Raw genomic sequence first — 25,885 nt, 5'->3', positions numbered from 1 at the left:
AAGGCGGTGTGCGCCGGCGCATTGTCGTGATGGAGGGTCCAATTGTTGACGAGGTCGGGCCGAACCCGGGCGACGCGGTTTTTCAGCCGAAGGAGCACCGTAAGCCCCTTGAGTAGCCCAATGGTTTCGGTACTCGTTTTGTTTAGCTTTACGCAAAATTTGATCAAGTATCGTTGCTCCAACGATCGCTGCATTTTCATTTTTCAAACAGGGGACCGGTTTCTAGTGGAAGGGGAAGGTCCAACGATCATTTTCCCCCACCAGCCGATTCGGTTGATTGCTTGGTAGACGCTCCACGCGAGAAGGCTCATTACTTTTCAATCAAACCCTGTACGTCTTTATTAATTTATTTTCATTGATATTTTTTATTATTATTTCCTTTTTACTTCAATAGCAAAACGTTTTTTTTAAATAATATGAATAGTGAAATAAATGTAATTTTAATTTTTAATATTTAAATTCAGTTTCTGTAAAAAAAATGTTTAATACCATTTTATGCATATCTTTTAAATACTTATTTAATTGCGGCTCGCGAAAGATTTCAAATTTTTAAAAATGGCTCGGACTATCAAGGAGCTTGGCCACCCTGGTATAGACCATATTTTTCACGTAGCCAGAGAGAGAGTAGACCAATAGGGTGAAATCGTATTGTCCAAGCCCATGCCATATAATTCAGGCCGTAAAAGGTTTTTAAATAATATATTAATTTATTTATTGGTTCTTCTTCGTACAAGTATTTATTAGTTAGCAAACATACAAAGGAAAAATTATGCATTTAAGTCCTATCGCTGGCAAAAATGCATCCAATTTGTCGCTTTTTTTAGTCTGAAGCCTTTTTGTTTGATTGCTATAAAAAATGTACTTTACAAAATTTCTTTCGCATTAGAAACGCACATATTTTTATGTACATACAACCATATATTAATTGCATACATACTCATGTATTAAAAATGTATAAGGGGAAAGCAAAAGCTCAAACACGACTGAATTTGAATTAATTAAGTTAACTTATTTGCATATGTAACGCGTACATAAATAAATAAATTGTATTATTAATTTTAGTAATCAAAAATGAGTTGCTACAGTCAAGGGCAATTGCCAAATTTTGTAAGCAGTTTATTATTTTTACAAACTACTTTAGTGTAATTATTATATTATAATATTATATATAGTGCATACATAGATACAAATATGCATAAACAGATATGGAATGTGGTGTAACACTCCGCGTATTAGTATGTTTTAGATATTCTTATATGGTAAATGTGCTCTACCGAAGGACTTGTCCAAGAAGTTCCTTAGGCCAAAAATAACTAAAACAAACTACACAAAGCACACCGCAAAGTACTTTACCTTACTTAAATTAGCAACAACTTGGTTATTGCAGTCTATTACAACAAAGCCAAACTACTTTATAAAACTAAAAACTATTTACAGAATTATGTTAACACTTATGTAACACATACATATGTACTTCTAGTCGTAAAATATGTAGTTTAATTACTTAATAAAATTTACACTAAAAACTGTACCTTCTCAATTAGCTAAAAAATTGAACCCGTCGAAAAAGAAAGAATTTTGAACCCACATAAACTTTGACGTTTTTCTAATTGTCAAATAAAATCCACATTCACGTGTACATGCAAAATAAAACATAAAATATGTTATCTGTCACTTTTACAACACTCCATAAAACTCTGAACACTCAGTTTAGCTTTTTTTTAAGTAAACTACATGCAACAAGCAATTTCATTTAAAGGTTGAATGAATCTTTTTGAGGCGTAAATTTAAACACGTGCAAGTGATAAGTAAATCGGCGTGGGTTATTGTAACAAAGAATAAGAGGAATTAATTAACATAAAAATTACTACATTCATATATACAAATTTGTGTCAACTCTTTTAAAGTACGGAATAATATTTGAGTGTGTAATAAATGTGGACAAATATTTAAAGTGGTGCGTTTTAATTCTATCAACATATTACAATAATTTTTTTTATTTGCAATGGTATTATAATCTTTACGAACAAAATCACCAATTCAAAAAATATAAAATACAGATTAGTATAGCCCAATTTTATTTGGAATATGCAGAGCGTGCCCGCCTTTCATTATTGAGTAAATTTCTGTCCATCCTCTAGACATAAAGCGTCGATGCTACTTTTTTCTTTCTCCCTGCAAAACGGCAGCTCCTTGTAGTTTTGTAATCGATTGTTCAGGAGCATTGTCGCACAATCGCCAACATTCGTATTGGCTTCACCAACAAGAATCTAAAAAGAAAGTTTGTATATATATTAGATGAGTGTGACTTATTTTTATTTATTTATTTTATTTTATCTATCTTCTATTCTATCTATATATATAAATGTGAAAATCTGTCCCTATGTTTGCTTATAACTCGAGAATGGCTGAACGGATTTATCTTATCTTGGTCTTGAATTATTCGTGGAGGTCTAGGGAAGGTTTAAAAGGTGAGAAAAATTCGAATAATTGCCGGGAAAATGGTCAAAACGTGGACCCGGGTAACCTTCGGATGTGTATATACAATATGGGTATCAAATGAAAGCTGTTGGTGAATGCTTTAGTTCAGAGTATTTTTCATGCCGCTCCGTGACTAGGGTCTCGAGATAGAGACCAAAACGTGGACCCTAGAATGTGTTTGTACAATATGAATATCAAATTGAAGCTGTTGGTGAATGCTTTAGTACAGAGTATTTTTCATGCCGCTCCGAGACTGGGGTCTCGAGATATAGGTCAAAACGTGGGCCCGGGTAACCTTCGGATGTGTATATACAATATGGGTATCAAATGGAAGCTGTTGGTGAATGCTTTAGTTCAGAGTATTTTTTATGCCGCTCCGTGACTAGGGCCCCGAGATAGAGACCAACACGTGGACCCTAGAATGTGTTTGTACAATATGGATATCAATTGAAAGCTGTTGGTGAATGCTTTAGTACAGAGTATTTCTCATGCCGCTCCGTGACTGGGGTCTCGAGATATAGGTCAAAACGTGGGCCCGGGTAACCTTTGGTTGTGGATGTGCAATATGGGCATCAAATGAAAGCTGTCGATAAGTGCTTTAATGTGGGGTAATTTTCATACCTATTGATGACTATGGTCTCGAAATATATGCCAAAACGTGGACCCACCGTGTCTTTAAACCGAATTAAACCAAACTTACACACATTGTTAAGTAGGTATTGAAGATGGTTTCCGTATAGTTTGAATACCTATTGGTAGATAGGGTCTCGAGATATAGGTCAAAACGTGGACCCGGGTAACCTTCGGACGTGTATGTACAATATGGGTAGCAAATGGAAGCTGTTGGTGAAAGCTTTAGTACAGAGTAGTTTTCATGCCGCTCCGTGACTAGGGCCTCGAGATAGAGACCAACACGTGGACCTTAGAATGTGTTTGTACAATATGGATATAAATTGGAAGCTGTTGGTGAATGCTTTAGTGCAGTGTATTTTTCATGCCGCTCCGTGACTAGGGTCTCGAGATATAGGTCAAAACGTGGACCCGGGTAACCTTCGGATGTGTATGTACAATATGGGTATCAAATGGAAGCTGTTAGTGAATGCTTTAGTTCAGAGTATTTTTCATGCCGCTCCGTGACTAGGGTCTCGAGATAGAGACCAAAACATGGAGCCTAGAATGTGTTTGTACAATATGGATATCAAATTGAAGCTGTTGGTGAATGCTTTAGTTCAGAGTATTTTTCATGCCGCTCCGTGACAGGGGTCTCGAGATATAGGTCAAAACGTGGACCCGGGTAACCTTCGGATGTGTATGTTCAATATGGGTATCAAATGGAAGCTGTTGGTGAATGCTTTAGTTCAGAGTATTTTTCATGCCGCTCCGTGACTAGGGTCTCGAGATAGAGACCAAAACGTGGTATTGAATAAATAAATAAATAGTATGAGAATAAAGAAATAAATAATATGAAAACCATATCTTTTCTGTTCTAAACCATATCTATTCTATTTTAGTGTGCCCAGCGAAGCGGGCCGGGTTTGCTAGTTTTCTTATAAAGCACACAACCAAAAGTAATTTAACAGTGCTTGAACTTATGACTACTATTCTTAATAATAACATAGCGTAAGTACACATAAAGGTAATGTATATGGAGTTAGGAGTGGGTTAGCAGAGTCAGTAGGATATAAAATAAAGGATGGTTAAATTTCAAGGGCCTATGTTGAATGTGAACCACACCTAAATGTCAAGTTTTTTTCTGCATTTTATTTGACATTTTTCAATTTCAGACTAGCTTAAATTGAACCATGGAAAGATACACAATCGAGCAATGCGTTAAAGTTATTCAGGCTTATTATGAAAACGGGCGTTCAAATCGAAATTCATATCGCGCACTTCGTGAAGAAAGTCATCTTCAGTGATGAGGCACATTTTCACCTCAGTGGATTCGTTAATAAGCAGAATTGCCGCATTTGGGCGAATGATAATCCAAGAGTGATTGCCGAAAAACCAATGCACCCACAAAGAGTGACTGTTTGGTGCGGTTCATGGGCCGGCGGCATCATTGGGCCGTATTTTTTCCAAGGGCAGTTACTGTACTGTGTCGTTGGTTCGAATCTCGGTGAAAGCAAAATTAATAAAAACATTTTTCTAATAGCGGTCGCCCCTCGGCAGGCAATGGCAAACCTCCGAGTGTATTTCTGCCATGAGAAAGCTCCTCATAAAAATATCTGCTGTTCGGAGTCGGCTTGAAACTGTAGGTCCCTCCATTTGTGGAACAACATCAAGACGCACACCACAAATAGGAGGAGGAGCTCGGCCAAACACCTAACAGAAGTGCACGCGCCAATTATTTATTTATTTTAGTTACTGTGAATAGTGTTCGCTATCGTGAGATGACCCGAAGTGGAAGATATGGATGTGGATGATATGTGGTTTCAACAGGACGGTGCCACTTGTCACACAGCTAACGAAACAATGGCTCTTTTGCGCGAAAAATTTGATGGCCGAATAATCTCACGTCGCGGCGATGTCAATTGGCCGCCAAGATCATGTGATTTGACACCGTTGGACTTATTTCTTTGGGGTTATGTGAAAAAAAAGGTGTACGTCGATAAGGCTAAGGATGAGATAATTCGGCACATTAACGGCATGCCTCAGCGTCATCGAAAATTTGGACCATCGGATGGAGGTGTGCCGCCGAGTCCGCGGCGGCCATTTGGTCGATGTTTTGTTCCATACGTAATTGAGCCATACAAATATTATTATAATATAGAGAAATGACAATAATTTCTTTAAAAAATTCTATTTTATTCAAAATCAACACCGGCGCTTGAAACTTAACCACCCTTTATAAAGAATGTTGAAGTTGTGAAGGTATAGAAACACAAGAGAAGAAAAAAGATAAAAAGAAAGATATACATACATATTAGCAACTATTGGTAACAAAGTAATATTATATATCAGTTCACTTCTAAAGCGCAGTGTGCTTCTGATTCTTTTGATTTTCAGTGGTAGGAGGTTGCAAAAACGGACCGCAAGGACAAAAAAAGCAATCGAATTTTCACGGGGATAAAGTTCTGAATAGTCTATAATAATCCTAGCATACCATAGACTTTGTTTATTTCACTATAGAACAAAGTTTAGTATTATTCAGTTTCACTTCATTGCAGTCGTCAAATTTAAATGTATTTTAGTAAATAACGATGCACTGTGATTTGTTTGGATTTAATAGCAACCCGTTATCGCAGGCCCACTTGTTAACGTTTTCTAAATCACTGTTGAGGTTATTAAAATACATTTATTGATGGACACAAAGTCACAACTAACATAAATACAATTGAACATAATTGGCATGAACATGAATATTACAATGTTTTAGTACGTTTGGAAGATCTTTGACGGGCCAAGAATAGAACCTTGGGACACACCTTTAGTTATGGGCAAATAGCTGGATAAGCTGTGACTGGCACATACAGCTTACGCACGATCGCTAAGGTAAAATTTTATTAGACTCAATGCTGGCGCTGAAAGTTGAATAATGATGTATTAGGCAAAGTATGCACGCTCCAACCGTTGTGTCAACATGGGCATATTGGATACACGCTTGTATCATATAAGTATGGTTGTACAACGGTTGCGTGAAAATTAAAATTGTTTTTAATTTTTGGTGGGCGTAGTTAGCGGTTGCACTATGAGTTGGAACGTGTATAAGCAGATTGTACAACCAAATTTAGATTAAAAATCTAATTAATGATTCGTTTCCACGACAGTCGGTTCTACGTTACCGAAACGACCCAGATTTATATCCGGTCAAGGACTGTCACTCCAGCAGCATTCCCCGTATGTAAGTATGGGGAATGTTTATGCTGTTACAACAACAACAACAACCAACTTTAGATTTTACATTTTTCTTTTTAGTTCTTTCCACAGAAAAAAAGCTTAAAAAGATAATTAAAAATAATGTTAAAAAATAAAAAAAATTTAAAAAAATTAAAAAAATAAATTAAAATTAAAAAAAAAATAAAAAATTTAAAAAAAATGTTTAAATAAAAGAATTTAAAAAATAAAAAAAAATTTAATTAAAAAAAAATTGATTAATTCATTTTTTTAATTAATTTTTTTTTTAATATATAAAATAAGAATAATATATAAAATAAGAATAAAATAAACAATTCGATTATTATTATTGAACAAATTTCACTTGAATCCTGCATTTTGCGAAAAGTTCTACACCACGCATATAATAATAATAAAGTTGGACAACGCGTTGTTTATCATGTTGAAACATTTATGGTATACTAAACAACCGCCCAACTCATTGTACACCGGCTGGAGCGTGTATACTCTATACTATAATATGTGTTTTAAATTCAATAAAATAATAAAGCGATGAGGAGCGTGAGAAAATACCATCAATATATAATATTAAGAATTTCCCACTTCATTTGTCCTACAAAAATAAATCGAGGATAATCAGCACATAATTTCTGCACATTTCCACTATTTCTACTATTGCGAGAAACTCAGTAAACGTCGGAGAGGACTGATTATATCATCCCGACGGTAACATTTAATAGGCATTTTACCACTCTCTTGCCATCTCAGGAGGAAAGGAGTAAGGGATTCTCACTAAACAACTTCGGCACTAGAGCAGCATAGTAGTTTTATGGCACTTCAAAGAGGATTGTGGTGTTGGAGCAGGTATATATTTTCATAGACTCAAAATTGAAAAATCTGAGCGTCTTGGTAACGTTGAAGGTAACGAAGAAGCAGATGTACTGGCAGGAGGGGGATCTGTCATAAATAACATTTTTGGAGAATCGCTATTCACACCACTGGGTGCAATCAAGAACGCAATTTCTTCAAAGTACCTTCGAATCGTGGCCGCCGTAGCCGAATGGGTTGGTGCGTGACTACCATTCGGACTTCAGAGAGAACGTAGGCTTGCATCTCAGTGAAACACCAAAAACAAAGAACACGTTTTTTTTAATAGCGGTCGCCCCTCGGCAGACAATGGCAAACCTCCGAATGTATTTCTGACATGAAAAAGCTCCTCATAACAAATATCTGCCGTTCGGAGTCGGTTTGAAACTCTAGGAACAACATCAAGACGCTAATATATATATACCTTCGAATCGCGGATTGTAGATCTTCAAATCACTACATTCGCATATTGCACTAATTATCTAGTGCACCGTGCCCAACCCTGATTAGCAGGCAACGTTATGGCCCATCTACAATCTCAAACAAGCGCCAACATTGATCAACATGAAAAGACGGGACGCCTGGAGACTCACGGCAGTCTTAACTGGCTTTTGGTAGTCGTCATTGTCTAACTCTTCTAACGGTAGGTTCATAAAATACTGCCTAAAAATCCCTTTAAAAACTATTTGGATAAAAAGGAGGTACCTTGAACAGGTCGTAGCAGTAGCACAAAAACAACAAGAGCAATGCATTTCGCGTTTGCCTTTGGTCCCTAGAATATAAAAATCTATAAACAAAGATTGACAGTTTAGAGTAATTGAAACCAAATTTGGTAATTTAGAAATCGAATAAATAGAAAAAATCAAAACAGCTACTGCTTTTACCTGTGCAATGGACCGTAGATGGAGGTTATTTAAAGTTCGAAGTTTTTTAAATGCTTTGTTTAAACAGGTTGTTCTTGTTGTAGCAGCAGAGACATTTCCGATGCATGTACGGAAAATGCTGCTGGAAGGGGGCAGTCCTTGGCCGGATATAAATCCGGGTCGTTACGGTAACGTAGAACCGACTACGTGGGAACGTAGAAGGTCTCACAGTTCGATGGCGCTTATAAAAAAGTTATAATAATTTTTTAAAATCAGTTCTATTTCACTCCAGAAATATATGTCATTAAAATTCACAACAAAAATTGTGGATATGTAAAAATTGTAATTCGAAAAATTGTTTATTTCTCGGTGATCGTCTAACTGACCACGGAATAAGAGGGTTTAAAATGCTGCTGAAAAATTAACAATAGCATTAAGAATTTTATCTTGCTGTGATTAGATGTGCGACACACTTAAACCCCTGGGTATATTTAACGTCTGAGACACTTCATGCACTTATTTGCCAAAGGAGCGGATGACGTTTTTTATTTTTATTAATTTATTTTTGTGTTGCAATTCTAATTACTTGAAGTCACTACATATGTCACTAATATTTTAGAAATAAATGAATTCTTACGGAAAATCTACTACTCCAAGCAACAAAAAATTATATCCACATGCAAATATTTTCTGAAAAAAAATCTGTACTCAAGGGGATAAATTAAAAAACAATTGCGTCACTCTGCCTTTGAAATAAACAGAATAGCCGAAGCGACAACGCACAAAAGGGTTTCAGGACACTTTAGTCGCTGTAGAGAGCATTTTGAAAAAAAAAAACAAAAAACACAGAAGCACGCAGACACGACGGCTGTACTTTTGGCAGCTGCAATATTTGGTAAGTTTGGTAGTTAGTAATATAAGTTGCACATCAAGTAGGAGTGATCCATATCAATAAAATCAAACAGATATTTCTTATATTATATTTTTTTATTTATTAAGTAAATTTCGAATTTGAATTCAATACTTTCACATTTTTTGATATTAGAAATATTTATGTCAAGCGGCACTCTATTTTGACTAGGATTAACTGGCTGACCAGAATGAGCCTATGGTAAAAGTCTAAATATGCTCTAATCTGCCTACAATATGTAGCTGTGTTTGTGGTGCATTATTGCGGCTCTGATAAAAGTTAAGTTAACTCGAACTTGTGTGGAAAAATTGATTGAATTGATAAAACCCAAAGAATATCTCTGGAATTTGGCCCATCCACTTTACAAAACCAATTTGTTCAAATTTGGAGAATATAAGCTATAATTCATAAATTGTAGACTCGGCAATCCATTAACTTTAATTTAAAAATGAAACTTAAAAAAAGGTTATAATAATTCCTCTGATCCAGCAAACTCTCTTACTCTATGGAAACTCCGACTTCACTTACATACCTCAAATTCATTGGGGAAAAATTACGCACTTTTCTCATTTAATTTAGCTGGAGGCAATCCAAATAATGCATTTCCTATGAATTTGTAGACGGATCTGAAAATAAGAAAATATTTCCATGTTATATAATATATATATATATATACATATATTTCCAAAACGTTGCCTTAAGTCCACACCCTCTAACTCTTCTGCTTCAGGAAGATCCTCTTTGTTCGCTATTGCATTGATAACTAAGCCAGGTTCATTTGAGCATAACTCTGGCAAATTCCATTTTTTAAATTGCTATGTTGTTAAAACTCAGTGATCCGCACTCCTCATGTACATTAGTTTCAGCCATCTCGATACGCTGATTCATATAGTCTACCATTTATGCGAACTGCGATTTAAATGAATAGATACCGAGAAAATTATACTTCATATTTTCCCGAGTATACTGTTTGTTAAATTTCGAAGCAGTAATCACTTCATCAAGGCTTCTAGGGCTACAACCCTTTTCTTCTAAATGGCTCAAAACCTTCTTTTTCATGTAACCATACACTTGAATTTTTCCCCCAGATACGCATATTTTTGCTTCTTTGGGATCCGGTGCCTGCGCTAGGGCATTGCTAAAATAATAGAAACATTTGAAACTGAATATTTGAGAGGATTTTAGTACCTCTCATGATTGGTTGCAGGTTTCGTTAATGATGTTTCTATTTTGTCAAGCTGTTTTTCTGTTTCCACAAGAAGGTTCCTCTGGTCTGGCTAGTTCCTCCTCTAAGATACATTTCTCGTCAGGCCGCTGACTCCTGCAACCATAAAAGAACAATAATAATCAACAAAGAAAATTATTTCTCAAAACACTTACTTATCTCCTTCAATAACTTCCTCCATATTACCAATTTGTATACTTTTTACACTTGCACACAACGCCGCAGCCAGCTGTTTCAACACAATGAACAGAAATGAACATTAATGCTGCCATATCGTACATATTTTCTAAATAAGGTAATATTAAAATTAAAATAAATTATTTAATATATTATATATAAGAAAACAAAATTCGTAAAATCAATTATATATGTTAACTTAGAAAATTATTAAAATGAAATTTATTTATTTATTTATTTATTTTATTTATTTATTTATTGTCTTTGAATGGATACATTCTTACAGCCTATATTAAGCTAATGTACAATAGTTTAGTAGTTACTAAGAAAAGAACGATTTAAGATGATTGGCTAAGATGCCTTACGGCCATGTAAAATCAGCACCAGAAGAATTGAAAAACATATTTAAATCTGCACACGCCTTAGGAATCGGAGCATTCACCCCATAATTGGTTCTCGAGAAGCTAATTACAAGGTTTCGTACTGTCGGAGCTTCATATTGGGTATATTAAATTGAATAAATAGATTCAGAAATGATACGAATAATAAATGATCACGATAGAATAGATCGTCTGCTATCAAGTGGTTTTAAGTCAATCAATAAATATCGAGAGAGGTGCGATGGTATAGGTTCAGAAAAGTTTAAAGATCGGAGCGCAAAACGAAGAAAGACTTTCTGAACTCTCTCAATCCGATTAGACAGACCTATTTGGTATGGTCTCCAAATAACAGCGGCATACTTTGATCTCGATCTACCAAAAGCACAATACAATGTTTTGAGAGTGTGTGGGTTGGTAAATGCAGAACAATTTCGGCGTATGAATGCTAGAATCGCATATGATTGTCTTATGACGTGGTTAACATGGTTGGTGAAATTCAGCTTAGAGTCGAAAATAACGCCTAAGTCTTTAATATCCTCAACGGATTGCAAAGGTAAGCCAGCAATACTATACGAAGTATCCAAAGTATTGTTTGATTTAGCATATTTTACGTGAAAGCATTTGCTTATATTTAGTGACAAACGGTTTAAATAGCACCAGTTCCGGACATTGTGCAAGTCGGTTTGCAATTTTTCAGAGTCCCTTACACTGTTAATCACCGCAAATATTTTAAGATCATCAGTATACAACAAGTGCTCAGCAAAAGAAAAGCAAGAACCAATATCGTTAATAAAGAGTATAAAGAGAAGGGGTCCTAGAATACTTCCCTGTGGGAGACCAGAGGACGCAATAAATGCACGGGATGTCGTATTGATCCACGACAAAAACGTGGAATGTATACCCAATGATGCAAGCTTCGACAAGAGAATTCGGTGCGATACTTTGTCAAACGCTTAAGAGAAGTCTGTATAAATTTTATCAACATGAGATCTGTTCTGGAAGGCTGAAATGCAGTAATCATTGAAAATAGACAAATTAGTGACAGTGGAGCGACTTGCAACGAAACTATGCTGGTTGGTAGATATTAGGCCTTTGACAGCAAAATATAACTTTTCATTCACTGTTATCTCAAAAAGTTTTGAGACAGACGAAAGCTTCGAAACCAGCCTGTAATTGCTAACATCATTTTTATTTCCACTCTTAAATATGGGCGTAACGGCAGTAAATTTCCAGTCGTCAACAAAGATACCGGAGGACAACGATTTATTAAATACTAGCAAACCCGGCCCCCTTCGCTGGGCACACTAAAATAGAATAGATATGGTTTAGAACAGAAAATATATGATTTTCATATTATTTATTTCTTTATTCTTTATTCAAGCGCTTTGGCATAAACAATATTTTTTGTTTTTCTATTTGTTTTTGAGTAAATATAAAATATAAATTGAAAATCAGGAAAAAAGAAGATTGTTTTTAAAGTTCAAATCAACGCATATGAATAAACAATCGTCTTTTTTCCTGATCATCCATGAATTTTTCGTTTCAATTTATATGTTTTATTAAGCATTGGAGCTTTTTTAACCACTATCCATTTATATTTTTCAAAAAAAAAAACGAAAAAATTTTTTTTTCCACGAACACATAATTTCATTCGGATTTCGCATTAAACTCTCAAATTTCGTACGAAATTATTCACTGTTCCAAAATCCACTCCAAAAAAATTCACAAACAATTTTTACATGTTGCACTTATCTACGTTTTTTCCTTATGGCATCCAAATCAGAAAGAAATATTGACACATTGTAACTCACACTGTCAATTTGACAGTTCAGTTCCGCCCCAAGCGTTAAAAAAGTAAGCGACATTATGGCTGGTTCAAAAGAACGCTGTACCCGTTGCCAGTGCTCCGAATTACAACCAATCTTTACGAAACCCATTTTCCGTACTTACTTAACAATGTGCGTAAGTTTGGTTTAATTCGGTGCAAAGACACGGCGGGTCCACGTTTTGGCATATATTTCGAGACCCTAGTCATCAATAGGTATGAAAATTACCCCGTATTAAAGCACTTATCAACAGCTTTCATTTGATATCCATATTGTACAAACCCATTCTAGGGTCCACGGTTTGGTCTCTATCTCGAGACCCTAGTCACGGAGCGGATGGAAATACTCTGAACTAAAGCATTCACCAACAGCTTCCATTTGATACCCATATTGTACATACACATCCGAAGGTTACCCGGGTACACGTTTTGGCCTATATCTCGAGACCATATCTACCAATAGGTATCCAAACTATACGGAAACCATCTTCAATACCTACTTAATTCGGTGCAAAGACACGGCGGGCCCACGTTTTGGCATATATTTCCAGACCGTAGTCATCAATAGGTATGAAAATTACCCCGTATTAAAGCACTTATCAACAGCTTTCATTTGATACCCATATTGTACATACACAACCAAAGGTTACCCGGGTCCACGTTTTGACCTATATCTCGAGACCCCAGTCACGGAGCGACATGAAAAATACTCTGTACTAAAGTATTCACCAACAGCTTCAATTTGATATCCATATTGTACAAACACATTTTAGGGTCCACGTTTTGGTCTCTATCTCGAGACCCTAGTCACGGAGCGGCATCAAAAATACTCTGGACTAAAGCATTCACCAACAGCTTCCATTTGATACCCATATTGTACATACACATCCGAAGGTTACCCGGGTCCACGTTTTGACCTATATCTCGAGCCCTATTTCCAAAATAAAATATAATCCATGTTACTCGTGGATGATGTAGCTTTCGAATGGTGAAAGAATTTTTAAAATCGGTCCAGTAGTTTTTGAGCCTATTCATTACAACCAAACAAACAAACAAACAAAGTTTTCCTCTTTATAATATTAGTATAGATAATTGTAAGAGGCTCAGCGAGACACAAGCAGTTCTTCAGCAAAATGCCCGAAAGGCCATCCGAGTCATAACACATATATAATTTGTGTTTATTTGTGAGTATTCCGACTCCGAACGGCAAATTGTTTTTTATGAGGGGCTTTTTAATGGTAAAAATACACTTGGAGGTTTGCCTTGGCTTGCTTTTTATATAATTCATGCGCGAAGATTCGAACCTGCGCACTTCCGAATGGTAGTCTGTCCACTTCTGTGACCAATGCCCTGAAAACTACATTCATTGTGACTAACAAACCATAAAAATAATGCAATTGGCCCACTGAAACTAAATGCCGCTATGAGTAGGTGTAATATTTTAATAAAACACGGTTAAACACTATTAAGAAACCACTACACATTCCTTTTATATTCGCCAAGTCAATACGACTTTATCTTCCAGAAGTTTTTTTGCAGGCGGTTCTTCCTTTAAATAGAAACTACAAATACTGTACTCCGCAATATTGCAATGCTTTTCATTTAGGTTTTTTAAATCTGGAAATAAAAATTTTATTTTTTTGCACAACAGCTGTTTCTAATATATTTGATTCTAAATTTCGAAATTAGAATAGAATAGATATAAGCATATTATTTGCTTTTTGGCCTTTTTTGCCAACTTAAACTAACTTACGGTCTAACTTTTAAATAATTTGTTAATTAGGTTTTAATAATTTTTTAAGTTAACATATATAATTGATTTTACGAATTCTGTTTTCTTATATATAATAATATATATTAAATAATTTATTTTAATTTTAATATTACCTTATTTAGAAAATATGTACGATATGGCAGCATTAATGTTCATTTTTGTTCATTGTGTTGAAACAGCTGGCTGCGGCGTTGTGTGCAAGTGTAAAAAGTATACAAATTGGTAATATGGAGGAAGTTATTGAAGGAGATAAGTAAGTGTTTTGAGAAATAATTTTCTTTGTTGATTATTATTGTTCTTTTATGGTTGCAGGAGTCAGCGGCCTGACGAGAAATGTATCTTAGAGGAGGAACTAGCCAGACCAGAGGAACCTTCTTGTGGAAACAGAAAAACAGAAATCTGCAACCAATCATGAGAGGTACTAAAATCCTCTCAAATATTCAGTTTCAAATGTTTCTATTATTTTAGCAATGCCCTAGCGCAGGCACCGGATCCCAAAGAAGCAAAAATATGCGTATCTGGGGGAAAAATTCAAGTGTATGGTTACATGAAAAAGAAGGTTTTGAGCCATTTAGAAGAAAAGGGTTGTAGCCCTAGAAGCCTTGATGAAGTGATTACTGCTTCGAAATTTAACAAACAGTATACTCGGGAAAATATGAAGTATAATTTTCTCGGTGCCTATTCATTTAAATCGCAGTTCGCATAAATTGTAGACTATATGAATCAGCGTATCGAGATGGCTGAAACTAATGTACATGAGGAGTGCGGATCACTGAGTTTTAACAACATAGCAATTTAAAAAATGGAATTTGCCAGAGTTATGCTCATATGAACCTGGCTTAGTTATCAATGCAATAGCGAACAAAGAGGATCTTCCTGAAGCAGAAGAGCTAGAGGGTGTGGACTTAAGGCAACGTTTTGGAAATATATGTATATATATATATATATTATATAACATGGAAATATTTTCTTATTTTCAGATCCGTCTACAAATTCATAGGAAATGCATTATTTGGATTGCCTCCAGCTAAATTAAATGAGAAAAGTGCGTAATTTTTCCCCAATGAATTTGAGGTATGTAAGTGAAGTCGGAGTTTCCAAAGAGAGAGTTTGCTGGATTAAAAGAATTCTTATATTTTTTTTTAGTTCAATTTTTAAATTAAAATTAATGGAGTGTCGAGTCTACAATTTATGAATTTTCCAAATTTGAGCACATTGGTTTTGTAAAGTGAATGAACCAAATTCTATAGAGATTCTTTGGGTTTTATTAATTAAAATAAATTTTCCATTTCGGTTGTCAAACAGATCGGTAAACCTTGTATAGCCACAAAAGTTCTACTTAACCTTTATCAAAGCCGCAATAATGCACCACAAACAAACAAGCACAAACATTCCGACCAAGGGCTGCCGCCCCAGTAAACTAGCCCTGTCTAGTGTACCGTGTCCCACTCCCAATCTTTCGTCACAGGAGCAACTCATTGCAGCAAGTTTGCTCCAAATACTTCTCTTCCGGGCTGGCGTCGAACCCAACCAGAGGTATTTTACTGCTGCATTTGCCACAAACGGCTCCACCCGAACTCCACCTCGGTTAGGTGTAATAAGTGCAACGGGTGGTGACATCTTAAGACCTGCTCAGGCCTAAAGACTCACAGGGAGTGGTTCACAAGGTATATGGCCACGTGTTGCTCCCGCTCACAGGGGGCCCCTGCCTCAACGGCGACACTGCCCTCAGTGCCGGCACGTCTCACTGCCGCCACCAACAACACCTCAACGGTAAGGAGCCCCCACGAGCAACACAACTCCGTCTCTGACCCACAACCCTCCTGCTCCTACCCCAGTACGGGGGCAAACCAGCAGCTCTTGGTCCCCCGCACAATCTGCTCAGTGTGTCGGACCGTAGTTCCTCGGAACTTGACAACTGTCGAATGCAATTCCTGCAGTGGCTGGTGCCATTTTCGGAGGTGCTACGGCCTGCACACCACCCGTGAGTGGACACGCGACTTCGTGGCCCCCTGCTGCAGAGCTCTGCACCCGCAACCGCCCCCAGTGGCGCGGCCGCCAGTCAACATCAGGCCACAAACAATTTTGCGGAACGCACAGCAGGGCCAACGTAGACAACATCACGCATCCCTCACCCTCCTAGTTACGACCATACTCCCGCGAAGCTTCAGGCTATTGCAACGGACTCACGAGCAAGATTGACGAAATAGTCGAGGCTGTGCTTTCCTTTTCTACCACGATATATTTGCTTATAATGTCTAAGTGCGTGGACCGAATTTAAAAATTATAACACACAAATGTAGTCACTATATCAGCCTTTTGATTTATATTACTTTTTATAAATTAAAATTAAGAATTAATAGCAATATTTAACGTTAAAAATGCAGCTTTTTGCATAAGCTTAAAAAAAATGCCCTATTACAGACGCTTATTTCACATAAATACAAACACAGAAAAGTAACAAAATCACTTATAAACATTCTTTATTACATTAAGATTCGATTTAAAGCTATGGCTGGAGTTTAGAACAGTGCCGATCTTGGAATTTCTGGCAAACTATAATGTTTTTTTTAATGAAACTTGGTGGAGATGTTAGTGAGGTGTTAAGGAACACTCTTTATAACTTTAAATTAATCGGGAAATAATAATTTTTTAATTATTTACATTCAAAATGCCCTTGGGAACATCAGTATAATTTGCCACATTACACTCTATATTTTTTAACATTTCACTATAAATCACCAAATATACACTCACACGCGTGTTTTTACCGATTTTTATGCTAATATTTTAATTATATCTATTAAAATTAAATGCAAATACATTTGCCTATGCAATCACATTCCAATTTTAAGCGCGAATAAGAAGAAGATTGGAATGCCAACAGTATGGTGTTGCCGGATGCCTGCAAATGAAAACAAAAATTAAGTACTTGAGTTTAGTGTTAATGATGGGAATGGGGGTTATTGTGCCTGCTTACTACATACACGCATATGACGTTTTAATTTTGGGTTCAATGGTTTTAACACGGAAAGGAGTTTTACGCAAAAATACTGTGCATTGCGTAACCGGAGTTGGACTGATGAGGGTTATTTTTTTTAAGTGCGGCCGAAGGCCGCCCACGCGAAAAGAAGTTCTACGCAAAAATACTGTGGATTGCGTAGCCGGAGTTGGACTGATGAGGGTTATTTTTTTGAAGTGCGGCCGAAGGCCGCCCACGCGAAAAGGAGTTCTACGCAAAAATACTGTGGATTGCGTAGCCGGAGTTGGACTGATGAGGGTTATTTTTTTGAAGTGCGGCCGAAGGCCGCCCACGCGAAAAGGAGTTCTACGCAAAAATACTGTGGATTGTGTAGCCGGAGTAGGACTGATGAGGGTTATTTTTATGAAGCGCGGCCGAAGGCCGCCTACGCGATAAAGAGTTCCACGCAAAAATACTGTGTTAATTAATTTAATTTAATTTTAATTACTTTATTATTTTTTGTGATACGCTTAATATCATTGTTTTTAAGTTTAAATGAGTTGTATGTTTTTATTTTCAAATTCATTTCTCAACTTTAAATTACAGCAAAAAATACTGCAGTTTTACAATGAACCTTCCACTGAACATCCCTGCGTGCGAACTTCGCTTTCATTTCAGGTGTATGGCAACACCAACTTTTCGCTAAATTATAGAACTTTAACATTAAATTACTTAAAAACTATAAGCCTCCGGCAGATTCTGTTTTCAGTTTTAAGATGAGGATACACCCCTCTATCACCCCCTTTTTACCGTTTTTTCCAAAGCGATCGGCACTATACTAAATTCTAGCCAAAGCTATTTTTACTAAATAATAGTCCATATTCTATTAAAATTCTATTATTACAAATGTTCTTCTAACCGTTTGTAATACCGTGCAGAATAAATTTGAAGAGCGAACTGTCAAACGAACGATGAGAGAGAGAAGAACAAGGCGAAATAAGAAAAACCCAGCAACCACAAGCGAACAATTCTTTTATTATTTATAGGGGCGCTTTTTTAGTTTCAAATATACATAATATTACAAAAACAAATATTTTTACACAAACTGAAAATTTGGAATAAAAATCGCCCGATTTTTAGTCCAAATTTTCGCCTGCGGCGCTTTTCTCATTTCAAATATACATATATATTACAAAAACAAATACTTTTACAAACACTGAAAATTTGGAATAAAAATCGCTCGATTTTTAGTCCAAATTTTCGCCTGCGCCGCTTTTTTGATTTCAAATATACATATATATTACAAAAACAAATATTTTTACAAATACTGAAAATTTGGAATAAAAATCGCCGCTTTTTTGATTTCAAATATACATATATATTACAAAAACAAATATTTTTACAAATACTGAAAATTTGGAGTAAAAATCGCGCGATTTTTAGTCCAAATTTTCGCCTGCGGCGCTTTTTTGATTTCAAATATACATGTTTATAACAAAAACAAATATTTTTACAAAAAAAAAAAATTTATAAATAGGGAAATAATGCAAAATCGGACAATTTTTGACCTAAATTTTCGCCATCGGCACTCATAACTTTTACGATAAAACAACGTTTTCATAAGTGCTATGAAATATAAAACCTAAGTTAAATGCTTTCTGGGTTGACGACTGCTGTATACTCTTCTCTTCAACTGTATTTCAGTACAAACTGCAAATGCGGTCGGAAAAAACCTAATTTTTAAACTTCTCCTGGGGGTTCTATAGGGACACTAGGAGGTTGGGACTTTCACAGTTATAATGGTGTGACCTTGCTCTTTCTAATGGGCGGGGTGGGTGGTGCCACGCCTCCTCCCCCTCCGCCCCCCATTCAAATATATCGTGGTAGTAAAGGAAAGTTTTGCCATAGTCGACTTCATGAGCCGGTATGGTATCAAGACAGCTGCGATCCAGAAGACAAAACTGCACGCTAGCTCCCCCCTGATTACCAGGGACGGCTAGAAAGGCATAGAAAGGACCGCGAGCGAGACAACGGTGAGGGCCTAGCGTTCATAGTCCACCATTCAGTGCAGTATCGTCTCATCGATGAAGGCGTCGGCCGCAGGGACAGCACCTTAGAATGTTATAATATAGAAAATTTATAATATCTATACACCCAGTGTTGCCAGTCTATTACAATTGTAATAGATCTATTACATTTGTTCTCAGTTTATTACGCTATTACACTTCATATGACATCTATTACAATTTCCAATTCTAAGAGGAAAGAGGAAAAAAATTATTCATGTTTTAAATTACAATTTCAGCCAAATTTTGAAAAAAATGTTTTATAAAAGACGTATTGTTGGAAGAATATATGTTAATTAGTGATATCCTGTGTTACTGACTGTGTTATGACGTTTATTTGACTCTGCCTTTCCGAATGAGCTTTACTGCTTTGTTAGAAGTTTATTCAGTTCGAGAATTGTCACTGTGATGAGCATGTCAGTGTGATAGTGAGTGTTTTGTTTTCGTTTTAGTCAATTAAATACTGTTGATACATCAGTATGGAAAGGTGAGTGTTTCTGAACATTTTCTCACGTGAAATAATTGCGGATTATTTTTTCAATGGACCATGAACAAGAATTTAATATAAAAGAATATCTACATGTATGCATAAGAAGGAATCCGTATTTTGTCGTGCAGATTTATTATTAAACGAAAATTAGACTTCTGTTAGGTGTTTGGCCGAGCTCCTTTTCCTATTTGTGGTGTGCGTCTTGATGTTGTTCTACAAATGGAGGGACCTACAGTTTCAAGCCGACTCCGAACGGCGGATATTTTTTATGAGGAGCTTTTTCATGGCTGAAATACAATCGGAGGTTTGCCATTGCCCGCCGAGGGGCGGCCGCTATTAATAGGACTATGAATAAGTTCGTGCGGTTTTACAACAGATGGCGTAACTTGATTATTATTCCATCGATCCACATTTCCAAACATTCATTGGAGAGCTACTGTCGTAAGGCACAAACGTCAGTATAAGTTTTTTATTTGAAGCGTAAACAACAATATTTTTACCACACTTGAAAATGTCGAATTTCGTGCCAAATAATGTGTTTTTGCGGGGAATTCTTCATTATTTTAATATGAAGAAAAAAGCAGCCGAAAGTCATCGTATCTTGGTGGAAGTTTATGGTGAGCATGCTCTATCTGAGCGAACGTGCCAGAAGTGGTTTGCACGCTTTAAAAGTGGTGATTTTGGCTTGGAAGACGAAGAACGCGAGGGTGCGCCGCCAAAGTTCATGGATACCGAATTGGAGGAATTGCTCGATCAAGATCCGGCTCAAACGCAAGAAGAGGTTGCAAAAACTTTGGGAGTTGATCAATCAACCATTTCCAAACGTTTAAAAGCCATGGGAATGATCCGAAAGGTAGGCCATTGGGTGCCGTATGAATTGAAGCCAAGAGACGTTGAACGCCGTTTTATGGCATGCGAACAACTGCTTCAACGGCACAAAAGAAAGGGTTTTTTGCATCGAATTGTGACTGGCGATGAAAAGTGGGTCCATTACGACAATCCAAAACGTCGGGCAACGTATGGATACCCTGGCCATGCTTCAACATCGACGTCGGCGCAGAATATTCATGGCCTGAAGGTTATGCTGTGTATCTGGTGGGACCAGCTGGGTGTTGTGTATTATGAGCTACTGAAACCGAATGAAACGATTACGGGGGATGTCTACCGACGACAATTGATGCGTTTGAGCCGAGCACTGCGAGAAAAACGGCCGCAATACGCCGATAGACACGACAAAGTTATTTTGCAACATGACAATGCTCGGCCACATGTTGCACAAGTGGTCAAAACATACTTAGAAACGCTCAAATGGGATGTCCTACCCCACCCGCCGTATAGTCCAGACCTTGCGCCATCCGATTACTATCTCTTCCGATCGATGCAACATGGCCTGGCTGACCAGCACTTCCGTAATTACGATGAAGTCAAAAAATGGATCGATTCGTGGATTGCGGCAAAACCGACCGAATTTTTCACAAAGGGAATCCGTGAATTGCCAGAAAGATGGGAAAAAGTAGTAGTAAGCGATGGACAATATTTTGAATATTAAATTTGAAACCATTTTACGTCAATAAAGTTTCAAATTTCGTTTTTTTTTTTTTTTGAATTTTGCTGAGACTCCTATTACGGAGTACAGCAATCTATTACTTTTTTGATCATCGCTTTAGTACGCTGCTGCGATTGGTTCTGGCAACACTGTATACACCCCCTGTCACTTGCTGCACGGCAGGATATCTCCCCGATATTGGTGCGCTCATCAGGGGAAAAACCCGATTGGTAGTAGGTGACTTTAACGCGCATCACGATCTTTGGCATTCAAGCCTGCCAAATGATCGTTGGGGACAGCTATTGGCAGAGCAGATAGACGATTCGACATTCAGCACTGTAAACGACGACGCCCCCACTAGGGTAGTGGGCAATTGCAACAGCTCGCCTGACATCACAATTGCTAGCGCAGTTCTAATAAATACCATAACCTGGCGACCTATGCTATCGCTTGCATCAGACCACTTGCCCATTATCATCTCGATCGAGAAACCTGCCGACTTTGTTTCCGCGGATCACCGGCCATATATCAACCTTAAAAAAATCACCGCGCATTCCGCAAGGTGATCACAGCCGCCGCGGCTCGCTTCATACCCGCTGGACGGATCCGGGACATACGTCCCAATTTCCCAGCTGAAGCAACTGTTCTGGCGAACGAGCGTGATCGCCTACGCCAGGCCGATCCCGGGGATCCTCGAATAAAGGACCTCAATTCGGAGATCCGGCAACTGGTAACCTAACACAAGCGGACCAAATGGGTAGAGCATCTGAAGTCCTGCAACTTCACCACTAGTGTGAGCAAGCTCTGGTCCACCGTAAGGTCCCTGTCGAACCCGACGAAGCACAACGACAAGGTGGATATCACCTTTAACGGTCGTACTTCGTCGGATCCGAAGAGATGCGCGAGCTACTTTAGCCGGCAGTTTATATTGCATCCTCCGGTCGACTGATCCAAACGTTGTGCCACCAGACGGTTGCACAAACTGACATACAACAGTGCACCGCTTGCTTTCTCCAGCGACGAGGTTCAGGGGGCCATCAAACATATGAAACCATCTAAAGCCATTGGCCCTGACGGACTAAACATGCTGATGCTGAAAAAGCTGGGTCCACTGGGAGTAGAATTTCTCACCAAGGTCTTCAACCTGTCTATGGCCACTCTCATCTTTCCTGATAAGTGGAAATTAGAGAGAGTGGTCCCACTACTGAAGCCTGGGAAACCCGCCAACCAAGGGGAGTCCTATCGTCCGATAACTGTCTTTTCCCCAGTAGTGAAGACGCTTGAAGCCCTTCTACTCCCACTTCTTACAGAACACCTGACTCCAGCCTCACACCAGCATGGTTTCCGAAGAGTGCATAGCACCACGACGGCACTCACTGTCATAAACACCCAGGTAAACCGCGGACTAAACCAAAACCGCCCCTGCGAGGGGACTGTCCTAGTAGCGTTGGATTTATAATAGGCTTTCGATACAGTCAGCCACGCCACGCTACTATATGACATTTTACAGTCGACACTCGCGCCAGGGCTGAAAAGGTGGACCGCGAACTACCTGAGTGGTCGTCACTCGTCGATGATATTTCGAGACCAAACGTCAAAACAGAGAAAAATAAAGCAGGGAGTACCGCAGGGTGGTGTCCTTTCACCCTTGCTTTTTAATTTCTACATTTCGAAACTCCCCCAAGCCACCAGAGGGAGTCTCACTGGTCTCATACGCCGACGACTGCACGATAATGGCGTCGGGCAATGACATTGATGGCCTATGCACAAAAGTAAACGACCACCTCGCCCGCCTTTCTCGCTTCTTCACTGTGAGAAACCTAAAACCTAAAAGGAGGTCAAGCTGCAACTTCAGGTACACGTCGATGATACCCCAATACCGACGGTAAACAACCCCAGAATATTGGGAGTCACCTTTGACAGCTTGCTCTCCTTCTCAGCGTACACAACCGCTATTGCAACGAGAGTACAGAATCACAACAAGGTCCTCAAGTCGCTTGCCGGCAGCACTTGGGGCAAAGACAAAGAAATGTTGCTGCGGAACCAATGATACGCAGTGAACGAAGCTCCAGACCTGCCAAAATACTGCTATTAGGACCGCGACAGGATGTCTCCTGATGTCCCCAATACAACACCTGCATGACGAGGATCACATGCTTCCTGTGAAGGAGCATAACGAACTGCTTAGCAATCAGTTTCTGCTAGGGTGTCACCGTAGGCCTCACCCATGCAGACACCTGCTTGAGTTAGAGCCACCTCCCAGGCACATCAGGAGGCACTTCCTCAACTACGTGGACGAGATCCTGGACAAAACGGACAGACCACTCCAGGATCAGACAGTGTACAGACAGGCCATAAACGACATTCATCGGGAGACCCTTACCACCTTCTCAAGCTCCCGACCCCCGAATGCCATTATCGGAGTCCAACCACCACCTATTGCAGACGAAGAGCTCCAGCTTCCCCGAGAGTCCCGCGTAACCTTGGCACAATTACGTTCTGGATACTGTAGCAGGTTAAACTCCTACTTATCCAGAATCGACCCCGACATACTAAACATATGTCCGGCACGTGAAGGCACCCCGCCTACAGTTAGATGAGCTAGACGAAGACGACCGGTGATTACACTACACTGACAGGGCGAAGATACTGCTACAACAACAACCACAAACACAGCTACATATTGTGGGCAGATTAGAGCATATTTAAACTTTTACCATAGCCCCATTCTGGTCTGCCAGTTAATCCTAGTCAAAATAGAGTGCCGTTTGACATAAATATTTCTAATATCAGATCACTCCCACTTGCTGTGCAACTTATACTACTAACTACCAAACTTACCAAATATTGCAGCTGCAAAAAGTACAAACGTCGTGTTTGCGTGCTTCTGTGTTTTTTTTTTTTTTTTTTCAAATGCTCTCTACAGCAACTGAAGTGTCCTGAAACCTTTTTGTGTGTTGTCGCTTCGGCTATTCTGTTTATTTCAAAGGCAGATCGACGCAATTTTTTTTTAATTTAACCCCTTGAGTACAGATTTTTTTCAGAAAATATTTGCATGTGGAACCGAGAAAAAAATTTTGTTGCTTGGAGTAGTAAATTTTACGTAAGAATTCATTTATTTCTAAAATATTAGTGACATATGTATGTAGCGGCTGCAGGTAATTAGAATTGCAACACAAAAATAAATTAATAAAAATAAAACACGTCATCCGCTCCTAGGGCAAACAAGTGCATGACGCGTCTCAGACGTTAAATAAACCCAAGGGTTTAAGCGTGTCGCATCAAAAACAAACGCGAAATGCATTGCTCTTGTTGTTTTTGCTGCACTGCTACGACCTGTTCTAAGCATCTCCTTCCTATCCAAATAGTTTTTGAAATGATTTTTAGGCGAAATTTTATGAGCCTACCGTTAGATGAGATGACGGCCAGTGATTACACCATACCGGCAAGGCTTCATGAACTGCTACAACAACTTTACCTTTGCTCCCATAAATCTTTGCTATTAAAGTGACAGTAGTTAGCCGTATATAAATCCGGGTCGTTCTGACAACGTAGAACCGACTGTCGGTAGATGGTTGGTTGGTTAAAGTGGTGATTCATCCAGAATACAACTAGCGCTTCCGTACCATTTTGTTGTCACATCCTCGCTACCAACTTGTTTAATGACAATTTACAGCATGACTATATTCAGTCGTGCGGTTTAAGAACCTTAGGTTGTTGACGTCTAAGCGAGACAGCTGTTCGTTACCTCTCGAATAGTGGTTTTCGCAGCGTTGACATTCTCTCCTTCCATAAGGCAGGGAGTTCACAGAGGAAATGGGAAATCGAAATAGACGAAAAGCCAGTTAAGACTGCCGGGAGTCTCCAGGCGTCCCGTCTTTTCATGTTTATCGATGTTGGCGTTTGTTTGAAAGGGTAGATGGGCCTTAACGTTGCCTGCTAATCAGGGTTGGGCATAGTGCACTAAATAATTAGTGCAATAAGCGTATTTAGTGATAATGAAACCCTTGTTTTACTACCACTAAAAAAATAGTGGTAGTGCAATTTAGTGGTAGTGCAAAATGCCCAACCCTGCTGCTAATTTTGCGTATTGTTTAGTCTCTTCATCTACAATCCGCAATTCGAAGATACTTTGAGGAAATTGCGTTCTTGATGGCACCCAGTGGTGTGAATATCGATTCTCCAAAAATGTTATTCATGGCAGATACCTCTACTCCCAGTTCATCTGCTTTTTCGTTACTTTCGATGGTCCGTTGTCCTGGAACCCAGATTAAGCTAACGTTATGATTTACACTTAAAGTGGTAAGGCTATTCCTACTCTGTTGCTTAAGTTTGGCATCCGAAAGAATTGCGATATTGCCTTTAAAAGATAAATCTGCGATTAGTAACCTACAAACTTCCACAATTGCCAGTACTTCCACCTGGAAAACACTGCAAGCATTAGGAAGACGGACTGATATTTCAATTTTGAGTCGTCTGAAAATA

At 38.2% G+C, this 25,885-nt stretch overlaps 2 pseudogenes; one reads left to right on the top strand and one right to left on the bottom strand.

Moving 5' to 3' along the window:
* Positions 1–618: 618 nt before the first annotated feature.
* Positions 619–10,403, bottom strand: LOC128862027 (uncharacterized; annotated as a pseudogene).
* A 4,160-nt stretch (positions 10,404–14,563) lies between these two features.
* Positions 14,564–15,422, top strand: LOC128861794 (uncharacterized; annotated as a pseudogene).
* The last annotated feature ends 10,463 nt before the right edge of the window (positions 15,423–25,885 follow it).

This window comes from Anastrepha ludens, chromosome 4 (assembly GCF_028408465.1).
Source record: "Anastrepha ludens isolate Willacy chromosome 4, idAnaLude1.1, whole genome shotgun sequence".
In the NCBI taxonomy this organism is placed as follows: Eukaryota; Metazoa; Arthropoda; class Insecta; order Diptera; family Tephritidae; genus Anastrepha; species Anastrepha ludens.
Note: the sequence above shows the minus strand (reverse complement) of the source record. Positions and strands in the feature narration are given on the sequence as shown.